Source organism: Tursiops truncatus, chromosome 5 (genome assembly GCF_011762595.2).
Source record: "Tursiops truncatus isolate mTurTru1 chromosome 5, mTurTru1.mat.Y, whole genome shotgun sequence".
Lineage (NCBI taxonomy): Eukaryota > Metazoa > Chordata > Mammalia > Artiodactyla > Delphinidae > Tursiops > Tursiops truncatus.
The window spans coordinates 10,101,372-10,112,677 of record NC_047038.1 but is presented as its reverse complement, the minus strand read 5'-3'; the positions used below and the strand labels follow the sequence as shown (position 1 = coordinate 10,112,677).

At 41.1% G+C, this 11,306-nt stretch overlaps 1 long non-coding RNA gene across 1 annotated transcript; it reads right to left on the bottom strand.

The window, feature by feature from the left end:
• Positions 1-9,250: 9,250 nt before the first annotated feature.
• LOC141278740 (uncharacterized) lies at positions 9,251-11,297 on the bottom strand. Its single transcript, XR_012331861.1, has 3 exons — positions 11,082-11,297; positions 9,765-9,861; positions 9,251-9,360 (listed from the first exon to the last, which is right to left on the bottom strand). It is a non-coding gene; the product is annotated as an uncharacterized lncRNA (long non-coding RNA).
• Between the last annotated feature and the right edge of the window lie 9 nt (positions 11,298-11,306).

Sequence of the window (11,306 nt, the reverse complement as noted above, 5' to 3'; positions counted from 1 at the left end):
ATTTTATTCATAATTATTAAAGTTGAAATAAAACTCTAACAGCAATAACATTTCTGCTTTTACATCTAAAGCTCATCTTCATATGTGGGCAAAATTTAAGAGCACAGAAATAAATAGAGGAGTTCTTGTTACAGTCTCTGATCTACGAATTAGAACTCATGTTCCCATGCAGAAGGAAATGATGTTTTTTAAAGGGGCATTCATTTTAAAATTGTAAATAAATTTTCTCATCTCAACAGAGCTTATTTCAGATGTGCTTTTAAAAAGGAATCAGGATAATGAATAATAGATTTTAAAAATAAATCACATGTTCTAGGTTGATATCTACTCACTTTCTACCTTTCTGAGATAAACAGAATCTTAAGAAATACAGTGATCAAATAAGGAACAATATACTAAAACATAAATTAGAAGCAAAAAACTTTTAGAAAAATCCTAATGTGAACTTCAGTAAGAAACAACGATAAAACAACCAGTAACTTAGTTGTTTTTTTTTTCCCAATCAGAAGAGATTGTCAAAACTATCTATGCATGTTAGGAACACGTCAGCATTCCAAAACGACTCTCCACTTGGAATCTGAAAAACAGGTCTCACTATTTAAGGACTCACCAACTGAAAGAAGCCTCTTCCTAGAGTTTCTAGAACCTCAATACCGAAAATTAGGATTATTTTTTTATCCTGCTAGTGAAGAATATACAGAAAACCTAACAATCCTAATTCCCCCTCTTCCCACACCAATGTCAAAAGGGACTCACCTTGCAGTAACATAAACGCCCAAAACTTTCAAGCCTGCATTTCCCCTTCTAGACTCTCCATCTGTTGCCACCATCAGCAGTTTCAGTTGACGGATGCTACCTATAGGAGTAGGTCCCGAGTACACTCCACTTGACGAGCTTCCCATTTCTGCTGTCCCTCAGATATTTGTTAGGGGATTTTTTTTTTTTTTTTCCTGCTTTCTGGAGTAGACCTGAACAACACAACGTTAAGTTCTTTTAAGAAACCTATCTGGATGGGTGTAAATATTCGACATGTGAACGTATCTTAAATGAAAAAGGAAGTTATGAAAAGGATAGCCTCACCAACGTGCCCTCAGGAAAATAGAACATAAGTACTGAGAGACTGATTTCCCATAAATGCCTGATTTGCATAAGACGGAAACATCTCCTGGCCAATGAACAGCCGCCATCAATCCCCCTCCATCCTCAAGCCAATGAATTTACAGCTTGGACTCTGGCTGGACTCCAGCTCTTTGCGCTCCTTGCTCGTAAATGCGTCCCGCTTCAGACCCTCAACAGACATCCCTGTAGGTTGCTGTGGTTTGTGTTTGCCAATTGTAATCCGTTGCTATTCCCAAATGAACTCAATTCCTGGTAATTCAAGCTTGCCTCAGTTTACCTCTTTATTTAGGCTGCCAAATACTATTACAGATCTAGTTATGCCATGGTTTTATACTTTGAGTTAATGCTCAAATCCATCTGGAGTTCATTTTTGCATATTGTATAAGATGAAAAACTTTAACCTTTCCTTTCACAACAGACATGGAACTTTTCCACTGTAAATCAAGCAAACATATAGTATCTTTCAACTTTGATCTATCCTGTTTCACTGATATGTTAATATATTTTCTCATACGAAAAACATGGTTTTAACTACTGTGCTCTTTTTTTTCTTACGTGTGTGAACCTGTGTGTGTACCTTATATTTATACTTAAACCCTTTCATTCTGGTCAACTAATCCCGGTTTTATTCCCCTGTGAAAAACCTCTCAGATTACTCTTAATCCTGCATGTATAAAATAATTACTAGGCAAATTACAGAATTACTTCTAAACTCCATAATATCTAAACCACAAACAATACAGGTCTGTTAGTTATGAAAAAGGAAGCTGGGGGTAAGAAAAGAAAAATATATGTATACTATGGTGATCAACAGTCCTTTTTTGGAACTGACATTCCTTCATTTCAGGAAAACTGAAGAACAGAGAAACTAGAAGCAAGATGGTGTCCCCAGCTTTGCCTGGTGTCACAGTGGTTGAGAATCCGCCTGCCAATGCAGGAGACATGGGTTCGAGCCCTGGTCCTGGAAGATCCCACATTCCGCGGAGCAACTAAGCCTGTGTGCCACAACTACTGAGCCTGTGCTCTATGAGACCGTGAGCCACAACTACTGAGCCTGTGTGCCACAACTACTGAAGCCCATGCACCTAGAGCCCGAGCTCTGAAGTAACAAAAGCCACCGCAATGAGAAGCCCGTGCACCGCAACTAAGAGTAGCCTCCACTAGCCACAACTAGAGAAAGCCCGCACGCAGCAATGAAGACCTAACACAGCCAAAAATAAATAAATAAATTTTAAAAAATAAAGTGTCCACTCTGGCTGAAAATTCAGGACATTGCTTTGAATATATCAAGTCAGTCAATCTTTCTTTTTAACTTAACCCTGAAATACTTCTAAATTATACCTCCTGATTCTACCTAAGGCAGCAAATGCCCTCCCATATCAGCCATATTTACTTTTAACATCTAACATTCTAATCGCAGAAGACTCCTTCTTAGCTTGTCATTCTGACCTTATAAAAGGAATAAAACAATTCAGAATACTGGCCATTGTACTTACTCTGGTCATAGTTATACAGTCAACGTAGTATATATGAAATAAGATGAAAACTAGAAAACAACATTATAATATGGTACATCACTTTTGAATAGTAGCAGTTCAGCGAGAGAAGGAATGCATTTTATGAGTTGTAAGTGAGAGATCAAGTGTTTTGAACGCACTTGTAATGTACAGTGGATTTTCCATTTTAAGTAAGGTTTCTTTGAAATAACCAACTTAAAAGACCTTTCTCAAATACAGATTATTAAAAGTATAGCCTTTGGAATTGAGTATAATATCTTAGACATATTTTTAAGATGAATAATAGTGGAAAGTTAAAAAGTCAAGCATTCATTCATTTAGTCAGCACGTCTTTATTAAGCATTGATTACGCAGCCAACAAATCTATCAAAAGTGTGACTGTTCACCTGAATGTTTGTTAGGTTCCTTGGGCTTAAGCAATACTTCTCTCCCTTATTCTGCCCAGCAGAATGAAAATATGTTCTTGTTATATTAGATACTTGGTTAGGTAGTCTAATCAGACAAGATTCTAAAAATATTTTGAGAAAAGCAGCTATCATCACTTCACCATTAAATTAGAAGCAGCAGCCAGGATTCTCAAATATATATGCTAATGAACAAGCAATGATATTAGGTTTTATCATAATTCTAAGGCTGAGCATTGGCCGTTAGCCCAATCCCTACCAAAAGTATTACTCAGGTGTGAATGCTAAATGAGGATCTCACCCATCTCTGCTGACCTTAAATCTGACCAAGTTCTTGCGGGTGACAATGGGGAGCAGTAAATCCAATGAAACAAAATTGAAGCCGCCTGGCATCATAGATTCAAGTAACTAGGTCCGAAGTCAGGATATTGGCCTGTAATTGAAAAGCTTAATTTGCTGTTCTTATGATCTCCATAGAAAAGCTTGTTGCTATCACTGTTTTCACTTCTTTACTGTGCCAGTTCCTTTAACCTGCTTCAGATATTTCTTTCTGCTAATCTGTAGTACTATTGCCCTTAAAATCGTTAACACAAACTGTCCTCTTCTGGAAATCTTTGCTTAACTAAATGTTTTTATTCTAGTCTTTTCTTTACTCCCCATGCACTCAGCATTCATAGTCATTATATGTTTAAATGTATTTTCCATGCTGTTTAATGAAGTTATTAAAACATTTTTATGCATATTCTTTATTTATCAAATTGAGGATGAATTCTGGAGAAATATATCCATGATTTCCCTTGTTTTCCATTCTTTCAGTATCCCTACAGCTGTGCTCCTATCACACAAGCACCAATGCATGTTTTTGTTTCTAAAAGTATAAGAAGCTACCAAGGAGAATACTAATAACGGCAATGCTAGACAGAAATATAGCAAAGAGGAGAATGCTGAAGAGAAAGTCAAATACATTTGAGGCTTGAGGCTCAGAACTGGTCATTCTAATAAATTCATTCTACTTTAAGTGATTTTCACCAATTCGTTTTTAATTTTGAGAATTTTAGTACTCATCAGCATGAAGACAGTAGTAGGTATTAAGACTCTACGTCAAGGAATTGGAGGAAAAATCATGAATATGTCAAATAAGAGTCCTCTAATCCTAAAATGTTGATAAATATAGAAATAAAAAAACGGTATTTTACAATGAAACACCATGTTTATATCAAAATGATTTTATAAATCTACACATAAGTTTATCATATAAATTAAAACTTACAGAAAATTTAAACTTACCTAGAAGAAAATAAAAGTGTTAAAGCAACATGATTATGAAGAAAAGCCCATTGACTTTTATGTTTTGATGCTTAATTAAAATTTAGTTAGATTGGTCTTCTTCATTTATTATTTGCATTCTCTTTAAAATTATAATCTCCTGCAAAATAAGGACAATGTAAAGTTGTCCTCAAAGTAAATACTTTAGTTTGGGTTTCATGAAGATAATAAAACCACCAGGAAAATCAATACTAATTATTCTCAATAAATATCTTAGTTAAGGACTATCTCATTCAAAAAAATCTTGCTATGATAATAGTTAATATTTATTGAAAGTCTACTATGGGCTGAGAATTTTACATATATCATTTCAGTTTAAGCCTCACAATGACTCAACAAGGTAAATATATCATCATATTTTAACAGATGTTTAGAGTGTTTAACACACTTTGACAGTGTTTCAAAGGAGTTAAGTAATTTGGCCGAGTTCAAATATTTGGAGAAGCAGGGATTTGAGCCCAATTTGCTTTAATTCTTCATAATTTAATGTAACATCAACTGCCACAGTTGGGTGCCTTCAGAAATTAGTCAGATATAGAACCTACCTCACAGGGCCTACATTACACATATTCTGAATAATGGGCACACTTCTAGAAGAAATATGATATTTCTCTTCTGTCAGTACTTATTACCAAAACCATAATACATATTTTACTTACAGTAAGTAGATAACATTCCATAATCATCTTGGCCTCTCCCATTGCAGAGCACAGGCTCCGGACGTGCAGGCTCAGTGGCCATGGCTCACGGGCCTAGCCGCTCCACGGCATGTGGGATCTTCCAGGACCGGGGCACGAACCCATGTCCCCCGCGTCGGCAGGCGGACTCTCAACCACTGCGCCACCAGGGAAGCCCTGAACTCCATCTTTAATCTCTAAATTAATTCATTTTTTGTTTTACCTCCTAAGTAAGTTCAATCAGATAGACTAGGAAAACGTCACAGTGTAGTAAAACGAGACTCAACCTGAGCATCAAAAGGCCCAGATCCGCATTTTGTATTAATTTGGTGAGATATTTAAATTCTGAACATCCTAGTATCCTTACCTATAATGTTGGGATGATATTACCTGTAGACATGCGGGGAAATACCACAACTTATCTAAGAATGCTTGGCATATACTAGCTGTTTAAAAACCAGTTGTCACTTTCACCTAAAAAACCCCGAGAAACTGCAATCAAATAAAGCATTTTACAGTATAGCATTGCAAGTCTACTTAAATAAGACATCACAGAAATCAAGTTTCCTATACAGTTATAGTAACTAGCCAAACTGAGAGAGATACCTTTTTTAATTGAAGTATCTGCTTTACTATTTGTTCTGTTTACTATTGTAATTCTAATTACTAATGTAATTCTCACTCTACGTTTCATGTTCTTTCCATGGTGCCTGTCTCCAATAACGTTTTTCAAACCCTTCAGAAAATAATGCTATAACTTGTAACCCTAATCACGATTTGAGTAATCTCATTCTGTATTCATAAAATCAAGGGGCTTCCCCTTAAGAAAACAATTTATACTTTCCAGACAAACACTAGTATTGTGTTGACTGTATCACTGTCAAATAAGAAGCAAACTCCCTGGGGAAGAAAAAAGAGAGATTTCTAGACATCTTTTCTCTTACTCATATAAACTTAATCAGGGCTTGCAATTAATTTTTGAAATTGTTCTATATCGACCTTAATGTTTAAAGCTTCATTTCTACCTCTGGGCCCCATCAGTAAAACCCATACATCATCCCTGTTAGCAAAGCAGCTGGCTTTTTAAATGTGATGTCTTGTAGTTCTTATTTACAATCCTAATCACATCATTGATTTCAGTAATCTTCAGTAAGAGTAATTATTAATGCTGTCAAAAGCAGAGGCTGGGATTCAATTTTTTCTTTTTTTTTTTTAATAAACCTGGATCATTAAGATTAAGCCTAATAATGTGACTCTAGAGGCCTCTGGGTAATTAGAAGTTTCCTCTGGTTGAGTATGTAATACAGTAAGGACAATGTCTTCACTTAAAATTCTAAAATATTTAGTTATATAAGCCACAAATGATTAAATAAAAATGCTAGGAGTAGTCACTCATCATAACACAGAAGTAACTAATTTTTTTTTTTCAGAGAGGCACCACACAAAATTTTACCTGATTGAGTATTTTTCTGTAATTTAAGACAGCCATAGATCTATTTTGTCTACTAATGCCAAAATACTAAGGCACGTGACATTTTTACTCACTCAGGTGTGTCTTTAACACACTAAGGAATTAAACAATGTTCTAAAAAAAAAAGACAGGATAAACCAATATGAAGAGGATAAGAGACATTTTGGAGAAATCAGATATTTCACTATCCAAAGCAATTTTTAAGAAAAGGATAAGATGAGGTAATGCATTTTGATTTTCAGAAAAAGAGGTCATGATGTAATAAAGATTGTCATTCCGTATCAGATCTCTTTATTTACATTTTGAAAGAAGGTGTGGAACAAAACATAAGTTTCCAAAGGACTACCTATTTGTCACTAAAAGACACAATACGTGAGGGAGCCGACAAGAATGTTACTGTGTCAATGTTGATCACCCACCCCACACTCAGCAAACATATATGTATTTGGAACCAGTATCAAACACCGTTGTCTAATTTAAAAATACTCCTGGACTTCTTACTGATCAATATCTCTTATAGAAAGGATAAGAGTATAGAGCATCTGAACTGAAACAGTATTATTAGAAAATGATATCGTGAGCATTTAGGATGTATAATTCATGTTGCTTTCATTTGCTCAGACCACTGTAAAAATCCATAAATCATTTTCTTGTTCATGTATTGCTTAAGTGCAATTTGTCATTTTGCATTAAAGGGCTGCTTCAGCTCATCAGTGCTTTTAATTCACTGTAGAGTTTAACAAAACGCTGGCCCTGTCTGATAACCGAAAAGACACTGAAATGTGAAGCCACACCAATATTAACAAGGTTAAACAAAATGGAGAAGAACGGTTCTACTTCAAATATCAAGTAACACTTAAGAGCTGGTATTCTCAGCCCGCGAAACTGGGTTGGTTTGTTCTGTTGGGTCCAAAGGATTAGAACACAGTAACAAAAGAGTTACCTGAATGCTTACAATAGCATGTATATGCTATAAATCTTTTCCAGAAACTCTAGTCAACACTCACTCTACTGTAGATGAACAAGAACGACCAGTGTGGCATTGGCTGTGAAGCCTTGCCTTCCCACCTCTTAAGTTAGGTTACATTACTACAAATAAACTGATTTCATGGTTACCCATTCGAGATGCTATACACTCCAGGTACTTTGCATTTCCTCTCTGCACTGTGCTTGCTGGGAATGACAAGTGCCAGGAACCACTCAGCTCAACCCTGGCAAGGGGCCTGGCATTTGAAAGACTCCTTATTGACAATTTAAATATTTTTTCTTCCATTTCTTAAAAAAAACTTTTTTTTCTCTCAAAGCCCTGGGCACACTGCAATAATAAGAGGATTTAGAAACAAATTGCTTTCAAGTCAAATTAAATCACTGCAAACACTCATTCATCCAAACGCTGGTTAACAAACTTGTTTCCCTCCCGCCTTTTACAGAAAAGGGTAGGGAAGAAAGCAGCCCGGTTAGCTGCTTTCGAAGTTTGTAACTCTGTACATAAAACGCGACGGTGAGATCCTTAGCGCCCCCCTCCCCATTCGGCTGCCCTTAGAGGACAATGAAGTAGACGAGGGTGCATAATCACTCACACACCTACCAGGATTTTTTATGAAAACTGATTTTGATAACCCCCCCTCCAAATAATAATAGCTACTTTCCCCATCTGCCTTAGGATACGATTTGTCTGGGCCCAGATGGTTGGCGCTCCTGGAGGGGGCGTGGGGTTTGGGGGAGGGTTACATTAAGAATTGGTTCTCCCGGCCGGTTTCAATAATTGGGGGGGAGGGGGTCGAAGGACGCTGCATTGAACTGTATTCTGCACTTCAAAGAGGTCATCCACCCCCCCCGCCCCACCCCCCTGCCGAAGCTGTTATCTATGTAATCACGGCCTCACTACATTCTGGGGTCCGCCGAGTGAAAAAGAAGGAGGGGGGGGGGAATCTGCTGGATTGACACAGCAAGGAAAAAAGTACACGGGTTTCATTTCAAAAGCATTTTTAAAAGGCAGATTTAAAGTGTGGTTTTGTTTCGTGGGTGACGGGGCGAGGGGGGTCTGTTTAAGGTTCCAGAGTAAGGAGGCAAGTAAGTCAGTAAGGGTGCTGATGCCAACGTTTGAATCTTGGCCCGGGACAAAATACTCTTGCAATCGCCCTTGGCCGGAGCTACCCAGACGGAGGCGGACGGCCAGGCTCGCGTCTGCTCTCCCAGGCGGAAGACTCCGTCGTCACCCCGCCGATACCACGGCGCCTCGGAGACTAGAAGTCAGAGGCGAGACCTCTACAGGACCCCGGCCGGCGTCGCCGGCGTGAATGCAGGCCTCTGCGACCCAAGAAATCCTAAAGAGCCCCCAACAGGCCAGCCCTGTCGAATGAGAGCTCCAAAGCGAAATTCTCCGGCATGCCCTGTGTTGCTTTCGCCGCTAGGAGACGCCTGTAACCCACGTTTGCGGCGAGAGTTCCCCTTTCAAACACAACTGCTACCAAAAAGAAAAAAAAAAAAAAAAAAATGCAGCTCAAGCGTTAACAGTGGATGTAGTGATTATTTACAGGCAAATCTGGCCATCTTCTCATCTCCACCTCGGGAAGCACTCTGGCTCTCAGCGAACGTCCAAAGTCGGTTCAAACTTCATCTACATCTTGAGAGCACAAACCGTCTCCCGCAAACAATTTCCGGATCTGCATTGTCATTCAGCCGCATGTCTCTCACACGCAAACACGCGCGCACACGGGCACACACACAAGTGTTTCCGTATGTACAAATGAAATATTAGAAAATTACCGTCATTTAAAAAATGCTCCAGGATTCTGATGAGTCAGCTTGAAGACCTCAAAACGTGTCATTTCAATCCTTCAGATCTAAAGAAAAAACAGGGAGGGGGAGGGGTAGAAAGTACAGATGCAATGCCGTTATTAATATTCAGATACACTATAATCTCCTTTTCATTGATCCACAGGTCCTTTTATAAACTGACGCTCCATTCGCAGCCGCAGACGTGATGTTAAAATCATTTCAACTGCAGCGGTTTTCGCTTGGCTTTGGCCAATCGTCAATTTACTGCAGCTGGAAAAGGATTAGCCATTTTTGCTGGCATCCTTTCCTTCTAACCGCTCAAATGCAGGACCCATCTCCATGAAAGAGCCAAGGGGGGCGGGGGGCTAGGGCAGCAGACACGCACTCGCAGGGGCATGCCTCAGTCTATAATCACGCCCATGGCCACTCGCCCTCCTTAATTCCCCGCCAGGAGGGAATGGCAACGTACCTCGGGGTCGGGGAAACGACTCTCCTTTTCCCGCAGGTTGTGGCGGTGTTGCTCTCAGGTCATTCATTACCAGGAAGCCCCAAGGGACCTTCCCATCCTGTGGCATAAGAAGGAAACTGAACAAGGGCGGCTTGCGTTTGAATAAACAACCCCTTACAGCCCACTAATTAATACACAATTATGTTTTCTGGGTTTTTTTTTTTTAATCTTTTCTTGGAGAATTAACATTCAATCCACTCTCTCGCATTGAAGAGTTCGCGCTCTATTTCAACTTCACAGGAACTGGGTGCGTTTACGCGCCGCTTTGCCCCCGCGCCTCAGGAGTGAGCCCTCGGAGCTCGTCAAGTGCATCCTTCGCGACCCGGGAGGAGGGGTGGAGGGGGCTCCGTTGGGGCTTACACAGAGCTGTGCGCTGGACCAGGAAGGATGGATGCGAGCACCGTGAATGTGCAAGCACGTTCGCAGATACCCGCAGCGGCACACACTCTGGCCCCGCGTGTGCAGCGACCCAGCCCATGCACCCACCCCCGCCTCCGCCCGCGCCCGCGTTCGCCGCCGCCCAGCTGCCCTCATCCAGCGGTCTTGCCCCAAGCTGGGCAAGAATCGGTGCTCCGGTCTAGCAGAGGGTGGAGCGGGGAGCTCTCCAATTGTCAGAATAAGCAGAAAAAAGCCTGTGCGCGCCGCCGCGGCGTCGCACTTGGCCGGGGGGACGCGCAGGGATATCCGCGGCGCCTTGCAGCGAACAAGCCAGAGGCCCGCGAGGCCGGCGTTAGGCGGGCGGGCTCCAAAGCGGAGCTCAGATGAAACTCCTCAGTCACTGACCGAAGGGTTCACAGCTCAACCCGGGTCCCCAAGCGCATTAATCTATTTGGTAAGAATATTGTGGATGTACGTTTAGGAAGGGAAGAGGTAAGTCTAACGCGGCCGCACGTCTATAGGAGCCGCCAGCCCTCAACCCTGGGCTTGAATCCCGCGGCTTTTCAGGACCCACCTAAGCTTCAACCCTTCCTACACGGCCCCTTAAGACCCTCACACTTAGTTTAACACAGTCCTTATCGTATCTGTTTTTTAAAAGTCCTGCCAATCTCCACCAGAGTCCCTTAATTAGGTAATCCCTGCCAATTAGTGGCCCCTCTGCAACTTTTTCCTGTTCTCGGTGACTTATTTCCACGAACAGTAGCAAGGAAAATACCTTAAAGGAAAAAGAATGCTAGCGTCATTGGAAACCCCGCTCCTGGGAGAGGATACCGCTGCTGCTATTATGTTTTCGCATTTGCTGATGCAAACAGGGGAACCTCTCTATTCCCTCGCCATTACCTGCGGCCGGGGACTGGGAACTTTCCGTGGCAGAGTCCCAGCTAGCGCCTCGGGACCTGCCGGGCTGTGGTCGCGCTCACACTCACACTCACCCCGGCAGCCTGGCCCGGTTGCTTGCGTGACGCGCCTGCTTGACGGTCAGGTTGGCCAATTAGCGGTGGCTCGGTGGGTGGTGCTCCTCAGCGATTGGTTGGCAGAATGAGGGCGCTGCGCAAAAACAGAGAA